Below are 22,525 nucleotides of genomic sequence, written 5' to 3' on the forward strand. Positions count from 1 at the left end.
GGAAGTGATCAAGGTTCTGAGCATGTGCAGTACACAATGATTTAAAATTATTAGAGCTCTTCAAATTTATCGTAAGTGTTTCAGCTTGAAAGTGATAGGGAATCTGGACTTTAGCAGTGCAAAATGATTTAAAATTATCTGAGCACTACAGATGTTTTATAGGTGCTTTAATTTGGAATTGATCTTAGTTCTGGACTATAGCAATGTAAAGCATATCACTTTAAATTCATTGAAGCAGTTTCATATTTTCCAAACTCTTTTTTTGGGGGAAGTCAAACATCTTTAATAATTTTAAAATACGTTGTGCTGCAAATGGCACTATTTTAATTGAATATTTTACACTTTGATGTGCTAACGGAAACTATTGCAGTTTGTTTGCAATCTGCTCTGTGGTTTTAAGGATCAAATTTTGTATGCAGATGCTTATGGCTACATCTTTAAAATGTATAAGTGTCCAGCAATTGAAGAGGCCTGATGTTGCCTCAATTTCTCCTACAAAACTCTTCTTGAACTTAACTAATAAAGAGGACAGTTCAAATCTTGTATGCACAAATGAGGTAAGATCATGTACAAATGGGTAGGTAGACATATAGTTACTTATTTGTGTGTGCAAATATCCAACTGCTGGCACTAATTTACAGGGAGAACTGGGGGTTCTGTCTTTGAAAAATTTCCTTTAAATATCTTAAATCTCTTTAAGCAAATTCCCAAATCTCTTAAAAAAAGAACATGCAAACTAAAATGAAAAAATACACTTTTTTTTAAAGTAAGAACCCAGTCTTGCAAACATTTGGATATTGTATATGAATAGTCCTGTAGAATAACTCAATGAGTACATTCTTAAGCATTTGTAGGATCAGGGTGAAAGTTAATACACAGAAATTGTGTATTTATAGTCTTTTTTTTGTGTCAAGCCATCTTCCTGAATATACCTGAAGCTGGAGGCAATCTATTAATTGTGCAGAGGGACTTGGTTGACTTACAGCAGTATGAATTTCACTCCAGTTACTACTTGCAGGAAATCAATATTATTAAAAAGGATAACTGAGGCTCAGGATTTGGAATCCGTTCGGAGCTCTGCCACAGATTTCCTCTAACTCAAGTTGTGGTGATCTGTTGTGTCTTCCACAATATTTGTGAAAATGAGGGGGAGACATTCCTGCCAGGGTGAGGGGCAGAGGCCAACCAGCTTGACGGGGCTTTTGAGCAGCTGCTGCTATCCAGCAGGCCCATCAGGGGCTGTGCATATCCGAGAGGCCCTGTGAAAGAGTTTCACACAAGGACCACAGTGACACTCCCACTTGGGCCTCCCCATAAGGGGCCTGTGCATTGCCCCCTTTGCTTTTCCTCCCATACCCTCCATTTCCCTCTTCCCCCCTTTCATCCTCCCCTTCATCCCTTCCCTGCATAGACAATAGACCACACTTTTTGTTTTGGAACAGCAAACTCTGTTTTTTTTTTCATTGGGTTATGTTACTGGGGAAGGACTGGGGAAAGAACCTGTGAAGGGGAAGGAGGAAAGTGAAATGGGGAGAAGAGGCTCAGGAGCGGGTCTGGGAATGGTGCCTGCCTCGTGTGGTCCTACCACTTTGGGAGTGGAGCCCTCAACAGCCATGGGGAGGACGGGAGTCTAGGGGAAGAAGCTGGAGGGGTGGGAGCTGGGATGGGAGCAGCTGGGTGGCGATGAAAGCCTCGGAGATAGCGCGGCTCTGCTGCAGCAGCTCCTGCCAGGTGTTTTGGTGCAGCTCCAGATCTGTCTCCACTCTGTGGTCCTGCTGGTCCAAGGAGCACTGCAGGGCATACAGGATTGTGATGTGCTCTCGCTTCAGGTCATCCTGGTCTTGTCTGTGCATGCAGATCACGTGGAGTTAGGAGGATGGCACTGGAGGTGTTAAGTGTGCCCCTCTCGCAGCTGGTCCAGCTGTGAAGCACAAAGAGGAGGTCAGTCATCCCTAGAGACACTGTGCATGAAGTGAGCCCTCCTCTCTGAGCCAAGACTGAAAGGTCTTGGGTCAGATGAATTTGATGTGATTTGAGCAAGGCCATGTCCTGGGGGGCACAGATGTCCTGGGGGAGGGGGGGAGCCTCACTACCTCCGTGTCCTAGGGACAAGCAGGCATAGGAAGGTGCCAGCCAGACTGGGAGCCTGCGGTCAGGAAGGGAGCCACAGTGAAGCTGGGCTTTTCTCCGTGCTGCATACACACCCAGTCTAGCAGTGGCAGCGTCCCACAGGGAGAGGACTTCTATCCCTGCCCACTAGAGGAGATGGGAAGAAGGTGCTGGGGGAGGTGTTTGTGTGAGCGGCAAATGCTGCTTGCCATTGAGGGTGTTGCTGGGGTATCCTCCACTTCCTTTCCCCTGTCGGATTCCCATGCAGGATCTCAGTGTCCTCTGCCTCACCGCTCTTGCCCAGGAGTGGATGCTGAACCGGGAATACAAGCAGGACCATGTCGTGTGTGTGGCGCTGCTTTGAATGTGTCCATGACCACATCCTCCTTAGTGGTGACTTGTGGTGGGAGAGTAAGGCAGGCCTCTCCAGATACCCTGTGAGCATAAGTCCAAGGTTCCTTTCTGACTGACTCTGGAGCTGTGTGCTGTGGACTGGTGTTCCATATGAATGGGCTGCTGTGTGATCCCCGGGCTGAGAAGGCCAAGCAAAGAGCACACAGCCCCTCACCACTCGCTGCCAACTCCCTGGCTAACATCCTGGGGAAGGGGTATCAGCTCCAAGCCCAGGATGACCTCCTGGCTGGCGGGCATCTTGCCCATGCTGGCCTCATTCTCCTCCTCATCTCCGGCCATGCCCTCCAGGTGGCTCATGATGGGCGTCTCCTGCCATGAGTTTATGACAAGGGAGGCGATGGGATTGCACCCCCTCCCAGGGGACGTGATAGAGCTACCTGTAGTAGGGGAAGGTCTGGGGTGCCACCCGTGAGTGGGAGCTGCATTCCCTGATCTTTGTGTAGGCCTGGAGCAGTCCATAAATGTCCACATTCCTGCATCTGGTGCTGAGATCTGGCTGGTTTTCCTCTGCACCCCAGATCTCAAGGAGATCCGGGATCTCTGCACCAGACCAGGATAGTGCCCTCCTCTTTCAGCCCTGGGTAGGGGCTTGAGAGCTGCCTGAGGCAGTGCTGGCAGCTAAGGGGTGCTCAGCTGGAGCAGTAGGCTCAGCCATGGCAACAGGGAAGGCTTGCAGGGTCCTGCTATGTGGCATGATGCAATCAGGGCCTTCTCCATGCCACAAGACCTTTCCCTGTTGCCTGAAGCTTTAAAACCTGCAGGGGAAGGGGAATTATAGAGCTCCGATGAGTGTGAGCAGAGTGACTACCAGGGCAGTTGTGTGATTTCTTGGAGGTACCTTATTTCAATATAACTCCATCTGCCCCATCTACACACACCGTATTCTGAAATAGCTATTTTGGAATAGGTGTTATTCCTCATAAAATGAAAGTTACAGAATCCGGAATAAGATGCCCATTATTTTGATATTATTTTGAAATAATGGGCTTGCTGTGTAGATGCTCGCTTTATTTCAGAATAACGTCCATTATTCTGAAATAACAGTGCTGTGTAGACATGCCTTTCCTTTACATGCCAGGAAAGGAAAAACCCATGGCTGGCCTGTGCCAGCTGACTTGGGCTTGTGGGGCTCTGGCTAGGGGGCTGTTGCATTGCTGAACAGACTTCTGAGTTCAGTCTGGACTCCAGACTCTGGAACTCTCCCACCTCAGAGGGTTCTAGAGCCCAAACTTCAGTCCAAATCCAGAAGCCTGCATAACATTGAACAACCCTATAGCCGCAGCTCCTTGTGCCCACATTGGTTTGCTTGGGCCAGAGGCTGTCTTTGATTTGCTAAAAGTGACCAGGCTACAAAGAGATGTTTCCAGAAACCTGGGCAGGCTCAGTCTGAGTTCAGTGCCTGTGCAGTTAAGAAAAATGCTGTGATTTGCCTCCAGCTATTTGCCTCCTAAGGGCTCACTACACATTATACATCCCACTCTGTACCTTTGCAAACCATCTGAATATCATCTGATTAGCTTGTTCTTTTGTGTGTAGAGAACAAGCACTTGAATTGGAAAAGTTCTCACACACAGAAACCATCTGACCTGTACTTTGGTTCCCTGACTTTCCCATTCACTATTTGAGCAGAAATATAATAGGATTAGGAATAAATAATTTCTAATAATAGCAAGCATTTTACATTTAGGATTATGATGGAGGATACCATCATTAACCCTTAGCCCCAGGACTTTTTTAAACACCATTAACATCTTGACCTACAGCTCAACACTTGCCTTTATTCTATGCTTACTGTAAAACTTGACCTTTATCTCAATAATAATAAAAAGTTTAACCTTTTTGTTTGTGTGTGTTAATTTTTTGAAGGACCTTTTTTGACATTGCTGTTTTGATATTGGAACAAGGAACAATGGTCATTGTTTTCTAAGTTGGAGGAAGATTTTTAATGGCCTAAATATTAACTTGATACCGTTCTCCCATAGACATTCAATTCCCATTCATTTTCAAAATGCCCCTTTGTTTCTTTGAAAATCTGTCCCTAGTTGTGTGAAACCATGCTTTGGTGCCTACCTAAATGGTCTGATTTCTAGAGGTGCTGAGCATCTAGGCTATGTCTAGACTATGCCAAAGTTCTGAAAGAGGATATGCAAATTCAGCAGGAATTTGCATAGCTCATTCCAATCTCACTTTCAAAAGCAAAACTTTCAAAAGTGAAAGTAGTCGGGATACATTTTTTCGGCAACCCCACCCCTTTTCGAAAAGCTGCTCTTCCTTAAAAAAAGAGGTTTACACGGCTTTTTAAAAAAGGGGGGTTACCGAAAAAAACACGTCCCAACTACTTTCAATTTCAAAAGCTCTGCTTTCAAAAGTGAGATCGGAAGAAGATATGAAAATTCCTGTGGAATTTGCATATCATCTTTTGGAACTTCGGCGTAGTCTAGACAAGCCCTAGCAGTTCCCATAATCTCAACAATTGAGAAAATTAGGCCAATTTGGCCTAAAGATAGAGTTAAGAGCTGAATGTAGGCCCCATTTTGGTCAGTGTGCTTTTCCATCTACATTTTTTGTCTCATTAGGCTAGGGGATGAGATTTAGTTTACCAGTTTTAGTTCTACAGATTTGGGGTAAATCTAGTTTTGTGACGTAAGTTCACATTCTCTCATTTACTTGTGTGTGTGGGGGAAGATGCAAAGGGGGAATATTTGATTGTGTTAAAAAAACAATTAATGCCTTGATACAATTTTACAAATTTAAAATTCTCTGCTAAAAAGTTACTCAGAGTTGAAATTGTAGAATGGAACTGTAATTGAAGAGTTGATTGTACAGAACTTGCTTTAACTGGCTATCATTATTGTAAGCAATTTCATGCCTCATATTTATGGAGAAAACCTTTTTATTACTTACTTAAGATTTATTCGTATTGTTGGACATAATAATAATTTAATGTAAAAGGTACTAGAGAAAATGCAAACATCTTCAAATACTGACTTGGTTGGATTACTAAATTCCTCATGTTTACAAAAGTGTCATCTTAGTATCTTGATCTTGCATCTCATCTGAAACATGGCACCTTGGAACAGTATAGAAACCTCTAACACTATGTGCTAGGTTATAATGTCTCAGAGATAGAAGTATCACTTACATGAGTTAAACATTTACGGATATCTGTCACGTGTATATCTATCTCACAAAATCATTTTGGTTCACAGACTCTCTGTTGGTGTAAACGAGTCAATGAAACTATACTGCTTTACATCAAGAATTAATTTAGGGCTGTTATTCTTAAGGAATTGTCAAAACCATGTATTTGTTAGAACTTGAAATTACTGACGGTTAGTTTTTGCTTCTGTATGAGTGTTGCGCTGCTGGGTGGCAAACCTGTTGGATTGTGATTCTGTCAGGACATCTAAAGTTGTGGATACCCATACTTTTTAATATATACCCTGCCTATAAAAGCTACATAAAGCATTTTAAGATATCAGAGAATATTTTGAAAGCAGTCCTCAAAAAAGTGGGAACACTGTTTTAATTATGTAGTATATATATTATAGATTTTTTTTTAAAGGAACACACTCAAAATGTGATAGATGGCTGCAACATAGAGTGAGCCAAAGTGGGTATGTTAAAACTCTGAATCCTTAGTTTGGTTGTTTGTATTAAAAGTTAACAAATCTTATATTTCCAATATATGGTATTTCTGTCAGTACAAGGATTTCATGTGATTTTTTTTTCAAATGAAAGAATTCCAATTCTGTTCTTTGCAAAAATAAATAGAGTCCTAAAATAATACAAGGCACATTTTTATATGCAATGGTAACAGACTTGAAGTTTAATTTGACCGTGTTAAATGTTATGAAAGGAGATCACATCAGGGTGAACTATTTATAATACATTTAAAGGGAGACATTCACGTCATACTAGTTTGTGTGATAACACCCTCCTCTAGGCAGTCTCAAACCAAGGAAATTGCTTCATTTCATTCAGCCTTTGACTGAATTATGTTACATGTATTACCATGCATTAGTGCTCTGTAAATTTACTAACCACCGAATGACACTTTATTATAGTGGTGCTTAGCAGTACATTATATTTATAAGGTCATGTAAGTGTTTTAGAATTGTTTTTTCATCAAACTATTCATATGTTTTCAATTTGCCTAATAAGATGTAGTTATTAAGAGACCCCTTTTTGCACTGAGGGAAATACAAATTTCAATTTCTAAAGATTTTGCAACAATCTTGTATGTTTGTCAAATGATGTTTAATTAGTCACCAATCATAAGGCATTGATTCTAGTTCCTGATTATCTGACCCCACTCATGTGGTCAAGTGAGATATTGGAAGCCATTTTGACTCATTTTCTGAGAGGGAAGGACTACACCTTCTATACTCTGAGACAGTCAGGAGACATGTGCCTTGGGCGATAGCAAGTGTGTACTGCTCTTTACTGCAGAGCATGGATGTAGGCATAGTCATTTATCAGGGCTCATCTAGACAGCATTCCTCTCTCGAAAGAGAAATGCAAATGAAGCAGATCGAAAATTGAAATGAAGCATGGATTTGAAAATCTTGCACTTCATTTGCATAATCTCGTGAGAGTGCTTTTTCGAAAAAGGGGTTTTTGGGGAAAAAACCCACAGTTTAGACGGGGTTCTTTGGGGGGAAAAAACTTTTTTTTGAAAAAGCGCTCTCATGCAATTATGCAAATGAAGCGCGAGATTTGATCCACACTTTATTTGAATTTTTGATCTGCTTCATTTGCATTCCTCTTTTGAGAGAGGAATACATTCTAGACATAGCCTCACTTTCATTCTAGTAGTTCATTCAGGTGAACCGCTGCCACTCCCTGCTCCAACATGGCAGAGAGATCTGGGAGCTAGCCTCTCTTACTTTGTCATAGTTGGTGATTCTGATGGATACATAAAGTGGGGAATATCTAAGATGCAGATAACAGCTACTTTTGGAAAGCTACCTGCAGCCTATGCATTTCTGGCCCTTGGTGCCATCTGACCTAGTGTGTCTTTGGGTGTGCGTATATACAGTGATATTGTTTTTATGAAATTGAATGTGTGCGCTTCCTGGTAAAATTGCAAATTTACAAAACTGGAGAATCACAAAATGGTGACCTTGGACTATAAAAGCTGGTTATAAAAATAAATAAAATATGGGGCCCTTAACATTTCATAAAAAGAAATTCTGAAGTCTCAGGCAAAATGAATGGAGCAGGGGGGAATGTGGACTATTTTACCAAACACAAACATATTCACCAGTATTCATGCCAGTGAATAATTTCACATTTTATTATGGTAATTACTATATCTCATAAGTTTGGATTTTTACTTCTGGCTACAATTTGGCAAACAAAGTCCTACTCCAAGACTATACTATATAAATATCAGCAACAATAAAATTTGTAACTTTTAGGAAAATTAATTTTTCACCAATATTAAATAATTTAAAACAGTTATTTGATCATTTTATTTTAAAAACTATCTATAACTTATTCTCTGCTAATAAATATAACTTTTGAGAAGTGAGGACTACTCTCTCAGCGTTGCATAAGTTATCTGAATACATGTTTTGAAAAATGTATAAAGGCACAATTTTCTGACAGATGACATCTGCTTCTTTAAAAAGTCTTAAATATGTGTCTTAGCTACAAGCCCAAGTCAAGTAACACAATCTTCTGGATTCGTATTACATATTTACCATTGCATGAATGTTTTTGTACAATCCATATATCAAAACATCCAGTATAAATATGAAATTATTCATCTTTACTCCCTGATCCTCCAATCATGTCCACATTTGGATTCCTGTGCTGATACATAGCTCCATTGACTATAATGGGAATAAGAGTCCATCCACATTTTCCAGATTGCAAGTCCAAGTTCTTGAACTACTATTAATTTTAATGTATAGCATACGCACATGCACACACAAACAATAGGTTTTTAAAATAAAAAAATCCCTTTAAAAATATCAAGTATTAGATATTGGATTTATCATAGACCAGTATATGCAGAGAAACTCAAGGATAAAGTGAACAGCGTTTCAGTCATCCCATTATACTTTGTATGTTAGGTATCTCTTTAGCTGTTATGTGCTGCAGTTAAGTGGAACAAGCTATAGGATGAAGTTTCCAGCCTTTGGTTTTCTGTTCTTAGTTGATGGCTCTCACCTAAATGTTATATAAATGTAGCTTTTTGTGTGTGTTAATATTACATAATGTTGGGATGGCTGTGGTCACTTTATCACTCAAAATCCCATTTAAAGATTAAATAAAAAGCAGGTTCTACAATGATATTGAATTACCTGTTTTAACATGTTCAACTGAATTATTAATTTTCTGTCTTGTGAAGTACTAGACTCATGGTTTTTGCTGTAAGTGAAAATGCATGCAATGTAAAAATATGCTGGCAAACAGTTGTAAAAAAAACATCATTAAGTTTGGGCATTGCATGGCTTCCTGTGAGGCAGAGTGACAAGTTTCGTAAAACAGGATCTGCTGTCATTTTCACAGGGTTTATCAAAATAGGATTTACAAAAAGTTGCATGTTCTAAAATTTAGTTGACAGATGAGAAATTTATGTTGAATAATTTATTTATAACAAATGCTCTGAAGGTCAAAAAATTGTGCACAGCCCTGCCTGTAGAAATTATTTCGCATGAGCATGGTCCATTAACACTGGTTAGAATTACCTTTGCTAATAGCTATAGACCTAGTGCTCATCATATGATTCTTTTGGGAAGTAATGGGTTCAATTTATTCTACCTCGCTTTATGACAGAAATGACTGAAAAATGGGCAGTGAATGGTCTCCTTTTTAAGGAGGATGGGGGGAAATCCTAGTTGAAAAGGTCTGCAGAAAAATTGGAACAAACTGCTCTGTAGCAGTTCTATGGCTTTTCAGTTTGAAGTCACAAAACAAAAAATAACAATAAAAAAACCCTCACAAAAACAAGTAAGCCTCCTCAAAAGAGACCAAACAAATTAATATATATACACACTATAATAAGCAACCTTCTTGGGCAGTCTTGAATTGTAGTCTTAAAATTGACAAGTACTGTATAGTGTGCGTGCCTATCATAACACTCTTTCCCCCAACCTAGGGCATTACTCATTCTCATGCTGAGTGGTGATATAGTTGATCACTGCTGGTAATATCTTGGACATCCATTGGGTAGCTGAGACCTTTTGTGTTTTCTCTCTCTACTTCCAATTAGTGTCTTGTTTTAGGGTGCCAAGAGATGAATGCAGAATTCCATGTGTGACTAAGGCTAGTAATAGTACTTCAGTCTCACTCCAGAAGAGTAGTCATTGTTAATGGGAGAAAGACAGAACACAGCTCTGTTCATAATTTTATTATGGTCCTTTCATGGTTATGATAGTTTAGCTTGCACAAGGTAAACTGTTCCTCTCCTGTTAGAGGCAAATGAGATTTCAGCACCAAGCCAATGCATAAGAAATCAAATTTTTATCTCAAGTTAGATCAAAAGTGTGGCACTCCAAATATGACAATTCTTGTTTTGAAATTAGTCTTTGGGCTAATAGAATAAAATGGTGATATATTTCTGGTTCTTAAAAAAACAACAACAAACGAGAAGTAAGCTGTGATACATTAATTTATTGTATAGATACATGAGTAATGCAGAGCACTAAAGCTGGGAGAATACCCAACACTGTCATGAATGTTCATTTGAATTCTTAATGATTTTTATTCTGCTTATTGTTTTTATTTACACACTTTGGCTTGCGCTTACAGAAGCGCTTGGTCAAGTGCTGTTCTTCACATGACTGTTCTCATGTGAGCAAGAACTTTTTTTTTTTATTCTTTACAGCTCTGCATCCATTCCTTTTATTTTTGTTGTTTTGCTTTTTCTGTCAACAGGCATATGCTGTTGTCTTTTGATGAGACCATACTATCCTATTCACCTGAAATGTCTCTTTAGTATTTTCCATGATGTCAAGTTCCTCCAGCCAGTGAGACAGAATCTCACTACTTCTCTGTAGGTAGAGAAGATTGAGATGGATGTGAAGGAAGGAAGTTAACTTTTTTTTTGTCAATATCTCTTTTCTGACCCTTAATGTCATTCATGGATGAGGTTTGTTTTTCCTGCTCGCTAATTATCTCTGGCATGTTGTCAGGAATGGGTCAGCTGATGATCTCTGACAAGCTCTTGCATTTAAGTATAAATACATGCTACTGTATACGCATGGGAAGCAATGTATAAAAGGAGGACATGCTTTATATTCTTTGTTTAGAGATAATTTCATGAGCATGTTGAAGTACGTCACTCCTATAGAGTTGAAACAAACAAGCTCATTCTCTATCCCTACCTGAAAGGCTATGTTTTAGATTACACCATATGAAACGAATACCTTGATTTATGTCATCATTTTGTTGCAGTGCCCAACTGCAAACTCCTTTTGTAGGATATTGCCCCACAGATAGTGACAAAATTCTCTCAATATACAGCAAATTGCAATCAAATTCATGGGAAAAGAAGCAGGAAATCTTTCCTGCCTGGGCAAAGCTGTTGTAGAATTCTGATCCACTGTTTCCCTTGAATATGGGGAAAAGACATTTTAGTACTTTAAAAAAAATTGCCTTGTAAAATACATGGTTTTTCTTCCTCAGGCTTTTGTGATAATACACAAACAAATAGTATGTTTTTAAAAACACAATACTTTCCATGGTGTGAGAGTGTGCATGTGTATGATATAGTATAATAGATGATGTGACTATTTACTGATGAACAGAAATGCCTGTAATTTTACTTCAGCCTGTCAATTCCCTAACGTGGCTGTTCTTAAACCACTGGCATTCTTTAATGCTTCAATTACAAAGGGAGCTTCTTAGATGATTTAATTGGTGAAAATATTAGGATAAATTAAAGCATATGCAGCTTTATTATGTTTATGGAATGTTTCTCCCACCTCACAAGGAACAAATAGTACATTCATGCAAACTTCCACTGAAGAAAGAGCTACAGATCAGCAAAAATCATTCACAGATGGACAGTGCTTATTATCCTCCTGTAGAAGGTGGCTGCTGGATTTCAAAATAGGCTCAGCTGCCTACTTACCTCCATTGGAGATGGGCCAGCATCAACTTTTCCTTCAACAAGCATGTGGTTACTATAAGTAGCTTTATCTATTCCTTGCTTGATGAGCACACAGCTATGAAAATGAGGACAGACACATGCATGGAATTAAGCAGTAGGCTGCACTTTTATTTATCACAGGAGAGGGATGCTACCTGCCCATCACTCATACTCTCTTGTATCAGACATTTAATTGGTACTAGTGCAGGAGTTATAGGCTTCTTACCATATGACCTGTACCTAGTGCAAGAAGTGCAGGGTTCCTTACCATATAATTCATAATTCAGGGTATTTCTCCTTCATGTATTGCAAAGACTTGGCTCTCTCTGCGTCTTAGCACCTTCCCCACCAGGAGGGAGACAGAGGGTGCTGAAGAATGGGGGCCTTGAGCTGTGAAGGTCAGAGGGTTTGGCAACTCTTACCTTATCGCATAAGCATAAGACCATCACCAGATGTCAAACATTTTCCTCTGGGAACTTCTTGGTTTTTATCCTTTCTTAACCACACTGAAAACCATCTTAAAAGCGTGATGAATTAACACCACAACCTAAGTATCTCAGTTAGATATTAAGCACTTTCCCATCTAATCTACTCTAAACTTCCCTGTCTAAACTCTCTGGTCCACTGCCAGTTTGGCCCATGGGAGAGAAAATTGCTTCTTGACTCTCAAACAGGCAGTCAGCTAGACCCACAGCATCTGCCAGGCCAAATTTCCATTCCTGGTTTAGAGTGGGTAGGGAGGGGCTGGGGTGGCTAAATGGAAAGAGGCTCCACATAGCCCACTTTCTAGTTAAATCCTGGGAGTTTGGAAATGTTGCCCAATCAACACTTCCCTCCCCCCCTCCACCCAGCTGGCCAGTGGGGACCAGAGATTCCTAGTAGGGGAGAAGCTACCTGGCTAACCTCAGCAACTGTCTTCTCTTTCACTACTGGCACTGTCCCCCGTCTCCCTCCACCCCCGCACTGCTGGCCACATCAAGTGGTGAATGGCATTTCTTCCTCCTCCTCAAGGGCAACTGCACTCTGAAAAACACGTGTACAATCTCACATTGGGTTGGGGATAATGGCTGCAGTGGAGCTGTGGTTCTTTTGCTACAGCCAATGACAATTCAAAGGATGGCACTTTCTTAACAACAAAACTGGTGGTTGATTACAATGAAGCCTGTGCATCAGTTCATTTCCTGTGTAATTAAAGTGTGCATGTGTATGAGTAGCTTCTGTTTCATTTACACATTTAGAAATCTTAAGATATTTAAATTAATAAAATTACATTTAAGTATAGGGCTGATTTGATTTCATTTATGTGTAAACCAGGAATAAGTGCATTGAAGGCAATGAAGACACATCTGCATGAAACTGCTAGAAGTAGGCCAAAATCATTCATCCATTTTTTTTCTTAAAATTTGTTTTAGTTCAATAAACTGTGGTATCAGAGTTGAAAGCAGAGCTGAGCAACATGCAGGCACATGTTTACTGCACAAAATGCACTCAAGTCATATGAAGACTAAATTTAAAATTCTGCCTATCAAGGCACAGCGAATAAATTTAGTGTTTTCTATTCACATGCATATGCAGAGTTGGATTTAGAATGTGGCCATAACCATGAAAATATACTAGGATACTTGTTATAATCAGTTGCATGTTGATGGCTAAAATGAACTGCTGATTTGTACCAGATTTTGTTCTAACCATGGCTACCGTCCCTAAATTTGTGGCAGAGCTATGATGTGCCTCTACGTCTATGAAATATGAAGTTCTTCACTGCTGTATTGCTGAACTTAAATCCATAGTACCAGAGTATTTGGGAAAGATATTTAGGGTAATCAGTCTCTTTTTTTTCCTGTTATCCTGTCAAGGACCTCTTGCATTTTAACACATGTCCGCTATATTCCTGTCAATTGATAGAAGGCAAGGTGAAAACACAGCAGCAGTGGTAGTGATAGGAGTCCACTCCATCCAGCTCCACTTTGGTTAGAAAAATGAGCTCAAAGAACAAAAACAATTTATTTTTCTTTACATGTTAACTCCATGGCATTTTCAGATCAGCTAAGCAGCAACTGTTCCAATGCAAGCTCTAGGAGAAGATCTAAACAGAAGCAGCACTTCATGAGTCCCCACTGTTCTGAACAGGCTAGAAGCCATTGGGGACGGCTAACAGGCTTGCACAAGAGCCCTTTACTAATGCAAGTGTTGGTGTAGCATTGGAGGATTAGAGTTCCACTTAGAATTTTGATGCTCAGCTGCCTTGTGACTGATACTATAGGTTTTACACACTAGTGTAAATTTTAATTGTTGTGTATATACCCACCGGGGATTTTCCAAGGAGTACTTTGGTAAAATATTGTTTATCCTGTTGTCTCTCTTCCCTCCCTTTCCCCCCCCCCCAATACATGGAATGTAAATAGGGAAAAGAATCCAAGCTGATGTACCCAAAAATTCTGTTGCAGGGGAGGGATAGCTCAGTGGTTTGAGCATTGGCTTGCTAAAGCTGGTGTTCTGAGTTCAATCCTTGAAGTGGGCATTTAGGAATCTGGGGCAAATCTGTCAGGCATGGTACCTGGTCCTACCATGAGGGTAGAGGAGTGGACTCAATGACCTTGCAAGGTCCCTTCTAGTTCTATGAGATAGGTATATCTCCATATATTATATTACTATATACATTTATGTTTAACTAAATCAAATAATATTTTAAAATAGTAACTCACCACAACTACCAAAAATATTGCTGAAATCTGTAGGAACCTTTCTCTATAACATTTTTTTATTAAAATGTGTGGGACAATGCAATACACCCCTCTATTTGCGTGACCCTCTGTCCATTTACTAGCATAAGACCAGTCTTGAACGCATTGCCTCCCTTTCTCCTGAAAGGTGTTAGATATTTCATCTTTGAGGCAAAGACCTATGATGATAATGATTATCTTATTTACTAGAGTCTGACCTACTCTTTGGTATACTCTGTATTTACTTAGTCAGCTAAATGGGTGCCAGATATTGTTCTTCTGCAGGAAGTTCTTCCTGGAATTCTGCAGTAAACCAAAGAGCTAGTCAGTGGGAAAATGAAAACAGGGTCGATTTTCTTCCCTCAGGACTAGAGAATACAAGAAATATATGAACATCACTCAAGACCTACTTCCCAGAAACCTAGAAGCCACTAAAGCAGCCAGATTACACAATCAGATCTGACTTTGTAACCATTCCCTAACATTCCTGTTTCAAGCCAAATTTAACCTAACCTTATGCTAAAACAGAGAAGAAAAAGCCCACTGTTTCTAGAAAGGATTAATTCCAAGATCACTATTGATTGTTTTTTAAATAGGCAGAAGTTTAGAATTATGAGACACCTCTCATCTGATATTAACAAACCACAGCAAAGCCAGACTCTGAACAGATAACTTATGTGAAGCAGAGTAGCAGTTTTTCTGTGCTAGGAATTGTATTCCTCAGCTAACTGAAATAAGCAAATGTTCCTGGCAGGGCCTTAGCTAATGTCATTTTGCTTGGCTGGGAAAATGTGATATATCTCCGAGAAGAGCTGTTTTAAGAGCAATGCTTAGTGTATATCTCTGACAACACCAAAGCATGCATATTTTTAGGATATTAATAGTCTCTTTCACCCCATTTGGTCTTGGTTTACAGAAATTATGAATCATAGTTCTAGATAACGTAAAACAGAAAACACCCTAGGAAGAAGAAAAGAATCCTAACATATTTCCCAGGATGATTACTGAGTGTCAGTCAGTCAAACATAGTCCTATTTCATCCTTTTCAGGGAAAGGCTTTTATTTTTTGGAGACAGGTCTGGAGAAATATTAGAGCATCTGCTTTTCAAGATCCCGTGATTACTGACAAATTACTGACTAGTGTTAAGACATTACGATGGGAAAAATACCATAGAACAATTTAAGCAGTAAAAAGTGACAGAGCTGAAAAGTTACCAAAGAATGTTTCAGAGAAACAAAGGATGTGATCATAAGGACTCTAGAGAGCACAGTTATTTTATTATACTGTATTCCTATGATCACTTTTATTTGTGTTCCAGGGAGATTTTCAGCAACTTGAGAAATACATTGCAGGAACTTTAAGAATACATTCTAGGGACAGCTATTCCTCAGATATGTGCACACAACTCCCATGGATTTTAATTGGAAACTCACGTGTGTATCCAAGGGCAGAAATTAGCTTTTGGTGAATATCTTTATATAGTTAGTATGCAGTGTCAATATGTATAAATATACAAATATAAGTATCCAAAAGTGACTCCTTTAGCTTCTCATTAACTTGAAAGGCTCCTAAGGCAGCAGGGACACGCAAGTTGGAAACAATAAGAAAAATAAATTATGAGGCTTTTCTCCCCATGCATCATAACTTATATATGTTATGTTTTTTTCATGGAACCAACAACCAATAGTCACTGTAAAAGAACCACAAGATTCCATATGAGATACAGTTTCAATTTTACAGTAAATTTTCTGTTTTATGGATTCCTTTCTGAAAAATTCCTAATGGTATTCTTATAAGAATACTAACTTTTTCTTAAAACATATGAAATCAATACCTTTTCATTAGCTATTTTATTGTAATCTTTATTTCTTCCTTTATTCTTGGTTTTACTGAAGAGGGATTAAATAAATTTAATTTTTGTTTTATTATTTCAATTTTGCAAACTTTATAGCTATTTTAGGTTTTTGGTTTTTTAAAACCTATTTTATCACATTCAGCCAGTTAGAGAACTTGCTTAGGGGTGAGAATGCATCTTATTTAGAAAGATCTCCTCTGATCAGAGTGTAGTTAAATACATGTACAGGATGTTACAGTTTGAAGTGTGCAAGACATTTGTGTGTTAATTAAAATTTTAGAGGAAAAATCTCATTCACATGAATTACTAACTGGAGTTTTAGCAGGTTGCATAAATGGTGACAACTTGCATCTTTGTATTCAGGATGAGTATGGAGTTACTTGGTGAAAATCACTACATATGTTAAATCTTTTCAGTATGTGCTATAAATATTAAAGATATGTGGGCATGAATTTACATGAGAGCAAAAGACCCATGGTAAGTAGAAATACCTGATCTGCTTCTATTTTAAATGCTATTTTTAGGTATTATTTTTAACACAAACCTATTTAAATCATGTACGTTATTGCAATTATTACATTGCCAGGGTTTATCATATGGCAAAATATACTGTACTCTTGTGTCTTGAAGTATGGCACAAAACACAAAAACCCGAAGGAAAAAAAAATGACAAGACAACAATTTTTTGATGTACAAGTATGATGTACTGAAAAACTTGCATTTCTTATAAACTTATGAGTTTGTTAGTCTAGTTTGGGATTGATATGTATCTGTTCAGACAAGAGTTCATCTTTGCTAATCATTTTACCAATAACCACCTCCTTCCACAAAATAAAACCCAGATAAAAATCTTTCCCTCTAAAACATTTCTTATAAGCAGAGTCCAGCAGAAGATTTCATGGGTATGCCCAATCAGGATGTGTGACTGTAGCATGTGTAGGCATACCTGAGGTAGCTTTGATCAAACTAGTTTGCTTAAAAAAAAAAAAGAGCAATAAAGCCCATCAGCATGGACCATCTGGATACGTACAAGTCTGCCGCTGTACTTACTTGTGTTTATTTTGTGCCATTGTCTGGGCTGCTGCAGCTTTTGTTCTAATTTTATTCAGCTAGCTTGAGCAGAAGAAGCTCAGATAGGTCTACATGTGGTGCAATCACACCTCCAGATTTCAGTGAACATATACTCTATATTAGGGACCTAACCATTCTAGTCTTTTAACCTGAAGATCTCTCATTATGACATCATGATTTATTAATAAAATTACAGTACAGCCAATAGGCCTACAACTGAGATGAGCTAAATCCATTGTGCTAAGTACTGCACAAGCATAGAGTAAGAGACACTCCCAATTCTGAAGAGTTTATAGTCTAATCAGAAAAGTCAAAGAGCTTGTGGGCAGGATTATAACATGTACAAAGGAGGAACAATGTGGTGATGTGCAAATGTCATTCTAACTATAACTAGCCACAGTTCTATTGCTTTGTTGATCAAAAAACACTAAGATGGGCTTTTTGGTGTGGGCGGATGGAATTAGCTAAACAGAGAGACAAGGAAGGGAGATGAGATTCTGAAGATGGGTGTGGGGGGGGGAGGGAAAGAAGGCAGGGAAGGTAGAGGGCGGTTGAAGTGACGCTGAAGTGAACAGTCTGGATGGGAAGTGACATTTGTAGCAAACAGAAGTTCATTAGAAAAGAAGGGTATTCAGTGTAACAACTGTAAAAAGTGATCCAACATTGGTGACATAATCTGTGTCTTAAGGTCCCTGTGGTAGCTGCTTGCCTTCTGCTGCTGGTGGCTGAATTTCTGGTGATCTTTTCCAGCAGTTTTTTTTCTCGAAGTTCTACAGTGATGGGGGTTCAATATAAAACCCTTAGTCAATTTAGGGCCTCATCATCCCTTCTAGGGATGTGCACAGATGGGATAAAAACTCAGCTGGTCTTGAGGAGGATAGAAGTGCCTCCACCACAGGCTCATTTTTCCCTTTCACAGTCCTAATGGAAACATGTTTGCAGAATCTGGTTGGAGGGGGAAGGAGGGGTTGAGACCAGCAGTGGGAAGGGCTATGGCTAGAGTGGGGAGGGGATGGGGAATGATGGCTGTTCACCACAGTTTCATATCTTTAACAGCTTCATGTTTCACAGCCAAAGCTGCTGCCACTGTCAATATTAGCCCACCTTCTTTTATCCACCCTATGCTATAGAATAAAACCTACCTCCCCGCTGGCATTTGGGGACAGCAACCACCTGAAAGCTCCTTGTAGAATGATTCCTGAAGGAGCAATAGTGCCAAGGGAAAAACTGGACTCAACAGACTTTCAGGGATCCACAGGAATTATTATTTAAACATGTTTCTCTGGATCTATTGAAATCGATTAGTTGTAGAATGTGAAGAGCAAGAAAGCTGCTGCTTTTTCCATTGGATGAAAACTCTGTCGTTTTTGGGAGACAGGACAGGGCTTTCAGAGATCTCTGTCCAGGAAACTTGCTGTATATTATGCAGGAGATGATCCGTTATTACAGTAGTATCGAGAGGACCCACTAGAGATCAGGGCCCCATTGTACGATGTACATGAAAACAGATAAGAACTATAGCGGAGGTCTACACTTTGAGGTGGGGATGCACTGGCTTTGTGTAAGCTAGCTTGTTAAAAATAGAGTGTAGCCACAATGGTGTAAGCAGTGGAAGGGGCTAGCCACCCTGAGTTTGTGCCTATGATTGTGGATGGGTATGTACTTGGCTGCTGAGCTCCCGCTGCCACTCACACCACCACAGCTACTCTATTTTTAGTGTGCTAGCTCAATCAGAGCAAGTGTGTGTTTACGTCCTCGAAGTGGAAATCTCACTCCCAGTCCCTGTCCAGTCTAAAAAAACAAGACAGAGGATGGAGGAAAGGAAGCATTTTTAGCCCCATTTTATGGACAGGGAACTGGTGCACAGTGAGATTAACCCTAGTCATGCAAAAAATCTGAGGAAAAGCATAGTTTATAGTTAGAAGCCCAAATTTTGTAAGGTCTAGTTTAGTGCCAGCTAAATTCCTCAATCATAAGGGCATCTCTTCTGTCTATAAAGTCATAAATGTTCATTAATAGGCTACAGAGATTACTCAAATACCCATTATGATGGTCAGCTGTTACTGATATTTAACAGATGGCCAATGACAGTTCATGCAAGCAGCTCATACCCAGGTGCCATAATCCATACTGTCACTGTATACTATATTATATCTATTTTATCTTTGAAAACTGGAAGATATACAGTAAACATGGTAGCTACAGGGGCGATACTGAAATATTTATAGAAAGTTAGACTGAAGAAAACTTGATAAATTTTTATTGCAAGGTGTATCAGCAATGATCAATTGCTGATACACCTTGCAATAAAAATCATTGTAACTACACCAAGTGGATTTAATGGTTTCTAATTAATTGTGTGGGCATAATTGTGTGTGCGTACTGGGATTAGATAGGTTCAGAACTTTAGTATTAAAATATGACAGACTCTGCTCCCAAAGGCTTTGCTGTCTGCAGGATGATGATGTGTTTTAATGGTGGTTAGGTCACCCAACTGGGGGAGGGAAGATTTGGGTTCAAGTGTCTGTTCCACAGCAGAGATTTAAATTTGCATGTCTCATACCCATGTTGAGGTTTACAAAATGATGATCCTAAGGAACACTACAGGTCTGATATATTTGTACTTGACAGACAGACATTGCATCAATGTGCTCTTGAGGTACCTTCACTACTTCTTTGATTGTTTTACATGGAAAATATAGCTAGTTTTGTTGAAGAAAAAGTATTCTAATGTTTAATTTTAGTCCTCTCATCTCAATTACCAATAGAATCATGGGCTCTTCTGTTGACTAGATTACAATATGATCCATAAAAACCCTAGACTGTGTCTAGCCTCATATTCCCCATTTACTGGTGTCTTGGAAATATTTCAAAACTAAATTAGAGGTGGTAAAAAAAAATCTGCTGATTAATGTAAATCTTATCAGCATAGAGTGGAATGGAACTTGCCAGAAACTTTTGTCTTTAACTACTCAGGCCAGTGGTTAAGCTGGAAATTTACAAAACCAAGTATTCTGTCTGTCACACCAATGCAAATCTGGAATAACTTGACTGAAGATCGTAGTGTTAAAATGGTGTAAAAGGATAGGATATCTGGGCCCCATATCTTTCTTCAAGAGAAGGCAGTATCTTTCCATTATCAAGGATGGTTTAAACAGTGCTGTTAAACTTGCAGCTTCTTCGAGAGCCTAGCTGTGTTTGTATGACACTTGGTCTGGAGACTGAACTGCTTCAGGAAAACTGAGTTCCAGGCCTTAGTATGTCTCCCACAATAAGGGTACATCTACACAGGACGGCTTAACTTGAAATAAGCTACGCAAATTGAGCTATATCAATTGCATAGATTATTTCGAAATAGCTTATTTTGACTTTTGGTGACAGCACTTATTTTGAAATAGAGCATTCTTCCTCTGACTTCCCTTAGTCCTTGTACTATGAGGGTTACAGGAGTAGGAGTAAGACCACCTCCAGGTTGACAGTATTTTGACGTCATTTTGAAATAACTGCCTTCTGTGTAGATGTGGATTAAGTAATTTTAAAATAATGCTAGTTATTTGAAAATAATGTTGCTGTGTACACATACCCTAGGGTTCCTGTCCAGTTCACTGCACAAGTTTCTCCCCTTGTTCTTTTGACAGGAAACCTCCTATTCACTGTTTTAGTTATGTTTTTCCCTATCCCCTTCCTTCCCCCCCCAGCTTCTGGACTCATTCCCCATTCTATTCCCACTCCACAACACTGAGTTTATCCATCTGGTATCTTATGAGTAGCGTTGCCAACAGACCTTTATTACAAGAGCTGTCTCTTATGATTTCATCTCTGTATAAGATTGGGAGTTGCTGAGTGCTGTAAAATGCAGCAAGAAATGCCCTGGTGAATGTACGTGAGTGGTGCTTACTTAATAATAATAATAATAATAATAGGAAGAGAGAGATGGTGTGGGGATGCTGAGAAGACAGTCTCTTATTTTTGAAATGCAGTGTTGCGAACCCTAGATGAGAGTTTAGGAGAGGTTAAGGGGTAACAGAGAAGAGGGCCCTTATTCATGTATTGCAATCTTTTTGGAATGAAATACTTATAACTCTTTAAAAATGATCTAATTCCTGGTTGCCATTAAAAAGTCAGCAATTGTCAACATTTATTGCACCTTAGCATCTGGGATTAAAACAGTATTTTCCTAATACTTAAAATAAGAAATATCTGATAACTGTGGGGTGTCTGTGACAAATGCTATTTCTTTTATAGTGGCAATTAAAGTAGTTTCTAAGCAAAGACAAATGATGTGTAAATATTTTCACATGTACCTTATTGTTTCCATTATGAGTTTTGCATCAAAATCTGGCAAGAACCTCTTTTACTGAGGCTATTATGAAGGCTTCCCAAGCTAGAAGTCAAGTGGAGAACTGCACTTTCTTGCCATGTTTTCCTTATTCTGACTATGGACCTGTGTGGAAAGTTAACAATGAAGCCTGACACTGCTGATCCTAGGCACAAGTGTGAGATTTTAACTTTCTGTGAACAGGAAAAGAAAGTCTACATGACGATGAAATCCATGAACTCCCTCACCCCAACTGGTTGGCCTCCTACATTTTCCTAAATTGGCCTCTCTTCCAATGGTCGTGTTTAGTCTGCTTCTAAGCCCAAAACTCTTTGAAATTCTGGCCTAACTAAACTCAATATCACATAGGGATTTTACCCACTGTGTCTTCAAACAGTATCTTTTTGGGTTGGTCCAAGGATTTTTCTAGAGTGGTGCATAAGAAGAATCTGATTGTCACTGGAGGAAAGTGAAATTCTCTTTCTCTTGCTGCAGGCAGCTCCACACAAAGCCCATAAGCAGGTATCACCTTATCAATCTTTGCAGAATAGATAGCTAACCAACCCCTCAGGAATCCCCTAGCAAGTGTGTGCTTGGAAATATGAAAATTCTCCTAGTGTGCAGTTGCTAGGCAATTCCTGAGCATTTTTTCTGTAATGTAATTATATGTGCACAAATTGTGCCCTAAGACGTGTGCATAAGATTCAGTGGTAGTAGTACAAAAGCATCTGAAAAACTATTTTGGTCCACAGTGTATTGAATGTCATCTTAGTAGTGCAGGAAAATGGCTGTTGAGCAATACTATCCAGAATCCTTAAAAAGGAAGAGAGGTACAGGTGTGGACATGGATATGTGTAAGTATTTGGATAGAGAGGAGCAAACCAGTTGTGAGTAGCTCAAAATATGTGGTTTTTACAATGGATACATG

The sequence above is a fragment of the Pelodiscus sinensis genome, chromosome 7 (genome assembly GCF_049634645.1).
Source record: "Pelodiscus sinensis isolate JC-2024 chromosome 7, ASM4963464v1, whole genome shotgun sequence".
Classification (NCBI taxonomy): Eukaryota; Metazoa; Chordata; order Testudines; family Trionychidae; genus Pelodiscus; species Pelodiscus sinensis.